At 35.8% G+C, this 6,092-nt stretch overlaps 1 pseudogene; it reads right to left on the bottom strand.

The window, feature by feature from the left end:
• Positions 1–2,520: 2,520 nt before the first annotated feature.
• On the bottom strand, positions 2,521–3,705 carry LOC111385217 (annotated as a pseudogene).
• Between the last annotated feature and the right edge of the window lie 2,387 nt (positions 3,706–6,092).

Here is a 6,092-nt window from a genome sequence, read left to right as displayed (position 1 = left end):
TTGACCACTTGGGGTCGGGACTCAACCCCTCATGAATTTGATATGTTGGCATGAATTCACACACACACGTCAAGTATGCATTTAACATGTAAAGGTTGATGTCATTTTTGCAGTGATAAATTGTCATAAAGTCAAATACTTAGTCCAATCCTGAGCAACGGTAGGGAATTAAGCCATGTTTGTTCAGAATTAAGTCACTATTTTGTTTGAGGACAAACAATAGTTCAAGTTTGGGGGTTTGGTACACTTATTTAGATCACAAACATGATTTAATTACGAGCAAAATGCTTAAATTGTGACTTAATCTTGTTGAATTCATGCAATGTAGGTGTTTCTATGAAAATGGTGGAATTCAGGAGAAAGAGCCGAAAAAGGACTAAAATGGAGCAAAATGATAGTGCAGGGACTAAGGATGCAAATATTCAAAAGCTGAACTAAAACGCATCCCGGGAATACAAATATGCTAAGTATGAACTCAAAAGTGATACAAGATGATTGGAAGAAGAAGGAATTGCAAAGGGACTAAAACGAAGAAAAATGAAAGTTTAAGGACCAAAATAGACATTCTGCATAGTTGGTAGCACTATGCTATCCTCTATGCAGTTGCATAGAGGCCTCCCGAGAATTTTTTCTCAAATCTTTTTACTCTATGTGACCGCATAGAAATTTACTATGTGAACGCATAGAACAAAGATTTGGTCGATTCTGTAGTTTCCTTATATAACTGAAACTCTTTTGGTAACCTAATTTTCGCGCGATATAAATACCAAAAGACATCCAGAAAGAGATAGAATGAATTGGATGCACAAAAACACTTCTTGGAGAGGATTTTGAGTGCAAGAACGAAGATTTACACGAAGAGCTTCAAGATTTCTCAAGATTTCATAACCCAGTGATGCCTTTTATCCAAAGTCTGATATATTCTTTTATTTTAACCATGTTAGGCTAGATTTTCATGTGCTAGGAGATCGATGTACTATGTAATTTGATCTTTAATTTTCTAATTTTTCAATTTGACATCAAGACATATTTCTATTGTTTTGAATGATTTATATGCAATTATTGTTTCCAAAATTAAGGGCCCGCAATTGTGTGAGTTTGGGTGATTTATTCTTGCATTAGAGAGAATTGGAATAGGTTCGACATAATATAAATTATCGTAGGGTCTGATAGGGGATAGAAATATACTACTATACCCTATGTGAATCTTTAAGTGTTCATAAAATCGCATGCATTTTTACATATACACTTGTCATAGAAATATAGGCCAGTGGTATGTAGAAATAGGTTCGATACATCTCGAGAGAGAGTATTGGATAGACCTAGGAACATTGATTCATCACAATTGAAGTGTGTTGTCACATTGTGAAACTAGGGTTTTAAAGTGATAATTGCATTAAAAATCGTGATCCTAGTGTGTTTAATTTCTGTTGATTACAACAAACGTGTGTTCTCAACATTTGATTTCATTTTAGAGTGTTAAAAATATTATTTTTTATATTTAACTTAATTCAATCATAAAAATTGCATAATTAGGGTTTTCTTTTTGAAATTAGGGTTTTAATTAGATTCACATTCACTTTAGTAATTTAGCTTCAGTTAAGGCACCGATAGGTAAAATTGAGCTAATCAATCTCTGTGGGATGATATTCGGACTCATTTAATCTACTTTATTACTTGTTAACGAACTGTACACTTGCGGTAGTTTTAAATCGAAGCCATCGACCCCCCTGGGGACACTCTACCTTTACGTGAGGCCATCGACCCCCCTGGGGGCGCTCTACCTTTACGCAAGGTCATTGACGCCCTGAGGGCGCTCTACCTTTACGCGAGGCCATCGACCCCTGGGGGCACTCTATCTTTACGCGAGGCCATCGACCCCCCGGAGTGCTATACCTTTACACAAAATCATCTACCCCCGGAAGTGACCTATGTGGCCACCCTGACATTTAGTCAAAAAATCTCAGGTAAATTGACAAAGCTCCATGGCGGTTATTATGGGCACAACCTCCAGGCGGGAAGTTATAGATCCCCCAGGAAAACGTGGGGTAGTGGAAAAGCCAACGTGGGACCCATGGTACCTTGATCGCCCGGCATTCACCCAACTTTTAGCACCTATAAATACTCCCGAAGGTGACACAAGTAAGGGGATGGACATTTTTTTAGCTATCTGAACTCCATCCTATTTTTCCTAACACATATACTGATTCTTATGCCGAAGGTAAAATGAGGGAGAAAGCCCCGTCCTCACTTTTCAGGTTGTATACGCTCGTCGAAGTAGTAATAATGCCAATGGCAACCAGGTAGATCAGGAGGTATTATTCCACCACCATTTCAGAATGAGCTGTGGAAAAATGGATAATACTTGTAGATCTCAAGTATTATGTCTTTTTGTTTTAATTTGTAAACATTAAACCATTATTGTAATGCCTTTCCAAAACTGTAATCTAAGAAATTTATTAGGGGTTCTTAACACATATTCGTGTTCGAATCACTTTCCAAAATGTAATCTTAAGAACCTTAACATTTGAATAAAGAAAAATCTTGGCAGAGACTAATCCTAAAGGTCCCAGTGCCCATACTTGTGTGCCTCAGTTTTTCCTCCCATTCTCTATTCTTTCCATCTGGGAACAAATTTTGAATTACTATATCTGACTGTAACAGAAAAGTCACAAAAATATATTTTATTACTGTTTTTATAATAAAACCAAATTTGTTTTAGTCCTAATTGCTAGAACATAAAACATGCATGCTAGTTCCATCAAACAGTGTAATGTAGCAAGGGATTGGTTTCTGATGGTACAGTGCTCTCACGATCACTAGATGTCCATGTGGAGTTGAGGTCTGACAGCGATACTGATCCCACTTCAGTGCTGATTACTTGCGTATTACTTTGGACAGTCGCTTGCCCCTTAAATAGCCTGATATTCTCCAATTCCATGCTGACTTTTTTCATTGATGGCCTTTTCTTCCCATTCAAATCCAAGCATCTATATGCTAAAGTAGCAACAGTAACAATGTCTTCATCTTTATCATGCTCTAAAATTATAGGGTCAAAAAATTTATGAAGGCAGTTTTGTTCCATAGACATAAGAAAACGCGCAGCTAAACTTCTCTCATCTTCTGTATCACTTGAAATTATTGGTTTCTGTCCTGATAAGAGCTCAATAAGAGCACCACCAAAGCTATAGACATCACTCTTATCAGTAAATTGGCTTGACGGAAGTATTCTGGATCTAGATAGCCAAAGGTCCCCTTAACTAAGGTGGTGAAGTGAGTTTTATCTACTGCGATAGACCTTGAAATTCCAAAATCTGACACTTTGGGTGTATAGTTTTCATCTAGAAGGATATTGCTCGACTTGATGTCCCTGTGATAAATGGGTGTGGAAGTTGAATAATGTAGATAAGGGAGAGCTCCTGCTACCTCTGCTGCAATTTTTAGGCGCATATCTCGTGTCATAGGAAACTCAGCACTCGGGTCATGGATGTGATTGAAGAGGGTTCTATTAGCAATAAACTCGTAAACCAACAAAGGAACTTCTGTCTCCAAACAACATCCAAGTAGCACAACAACGTTTCTGTGGTTAATTTGAGAAAGGATTATGACCTCATTTATAAACTCATCCAATCGATTTTCGCCTACTAACTTCGACTTCTTTACTACAACAGTTCTCCCGTCAAATAACATGCCCTTGTAAACTGTACCTTGACCTCCTCGTCCAAGTATTCTACTTTCATTGAACTGATCGGTTGCCTTTGATAACTCCTTAGCTGTGAAAAGTCTTGTTTTTTCTACATGGCCTTCTTTAGTAGATATTTGTTGTCGTAATAAAAGACCACCATTTCATTTGAAATATTTTTGTTTACGATTGCATTCCTCCTTGATAAGTGTATTTTATACACTTATGTAAACCTAAAAATATAGACATTTAATAGTTCTTTAAAGCAATTATAGCCTAAATTGTTGTATATTTCATTTATTAGGTAAAACTCGATGGTTGGAAGTTAAACCAAAAGAAAGAAGTGAAAAAGGGCGAAAAATGGCGAAGTACAAAGTTGAGGACAAAATTGCAAATATCCAATGGTTGAATTGGACCATAAGAGATATTTTAAATTGGACCATAAGAGATATTTTAAAGGTTGATGGGAGTCAATTGGATGCAATTAGAAGTAAAAAAAGGAATGGAATATCATCAGAATATTACCATAAATCGACTTCCAATTACATGATATATTTTTCAGATTTTTAGCCAAGGATTGCGACCACTTTTTGGCATAGTAAACGTCCGAATTGGAAAACACCTATTTCTAGAAAACTTGTATCGCTTTTAGTTATCTTTCCAAGGCATTTTGAAACAACTCAATCGGATATCAGGAGACAAAGTTATGATCAAAATACTAACTACTGTGCAGAGGCAACGCGCACGAGTGTAACTTTCCTTATTCAATTGGAACTCTTTTGGAAACCAATTTGGACGTGATTTTTCACCAATTTTTGACCATTACAAATACTTAACAGGAGAATACACAAAGGGGGCTCTCATACTTTTCTCTTATACATAATATACTCCTATATATTCATCAATTATCATCATCAAAGGAGGAGAGAATTCATTTTTTTGTGAGAGAATTGAAGGGGACTTGCAAGAATTCAATCAAGTGAAGATTCAAACTTGGTATCAAACAAAGAAGAGAGAACGCAAGTGGAGATTTATTAAGAAACTATTGAAGAGATTCAAATTTTCAAAATTTGTCTTCATCTTCTCAATTTATCAAAAATCCGGGTTATGTCTTTCCACTTATACATGATTTCTTGTAATTTAAATATGTTAGGCTAATTTTTCATATTTCCTAGGATGTGATGAACCCTTGTTATGAATTTTTAATTTGAATAATTTAATTGACGTTAATTTATTTAATTATTTGGATGTTTATTATCGTTTTCATGTCTTTCAATTAATTGGCCAATAGTTGAATTGTTTGTGAATTTTGTTGTTATCGAGAGAGACAATAGGATCATTAGCACAAAATAATAAATATTGTGAGGTTTGATAGAAGATGGAGATATACCTCTATGCTTCATATGGTTTTTATAAGATGTTCTAGCTCGTTTAATACATTTATCATGTTCGTATCTTTCATCGAGAGATAGGAAGGTCGCATGAGGGGAATATATTTGATAACTATCGAGAGAGGTTTTCAATTAAAATAGGAACATTGACCAACAAGCATGATTTCAAATTGTCAATTTAAATTGTCGAACTAAAAATGGAGTAGCAAGGGGATTCCACATCTTAGCAATACTTCTTGCAAATTTGATAAACTTTTACTTGCTTTCTATTTAGTTGATAGATTTAATATTGTTAGTTACAACTCGACCTTGCTATTCGATTGAGAGAATTATTAGCTTTAACTCGATCAAACACATAGTCCTCGTGGGTTCGATACTCTACACACCACTTTATTACTTGTTCACGATCTCGTTCACTTGCGGGTAATCAATCGATCAAATTTTTGGAGGCGTTGCTGGGGACTATTGTTTTTTACTAGTTTTAGTTAATTTTAACTCTAATCTGAATTTTTCTTATTTTTAGTTTAGTTCATTAATTTAGAAATTTTTTACAGTGTTTCTTGCTTTCTTTTTCAAGACTTTGTATGCAAAGTTCAAGAACTGGTGATCTTGCTTAATTTGATCCAGAAATCGAATGAACATTCAATTTCCGAAGAAGACAATAGCTTGAAACACATCAAAAATAGAAAGAGGAAGACATGGCAAACGAAAATCCGAATCAATTAGCCATTGGGGCTAATGTAGGAGTAGCACAACCGAATATCGTTGTAGTCAATGGTTCCACCGGTAGTGGAAAGCCAGTCCAGTATCGTATATCCGACGTTTGGTTAGGCAAACTTCCACCTGAGGACAGATGTCAGCAACATGTTCCAAAATACGCTACAATTTTGGGAAAGCTACAGAGAATCTCAACGCTCATATATCAAGATTTCTGGAGATGTGTGCAACAATTGAGTATCCAGGGGTTTCAAGCGAAGCAATTAGACTAAGGCTCTTCCCATACACATTGAGGGATTCAA

This window comes from Olea europaea, unplaced genomic scaffold (genome assembly GCF_002742605.1).
Source record: "Olea europaea var. sylvestris unplaced genomic scaffold, O_europaea_v1 scaffold311, whole genome shotgun sequence".
NCBI classification, from domain to species: Eukaryota; Viridiplantae; Streptophyta; class Magnoliopsida; order Lamiales; family Oleaceae; genus Olea; species Olea europaea.
The sequence above is the reverse complement of the archived record's forward strand: the minus strand, read 5'-3'. Positions and strand labels throughout refer to the sequence as shown.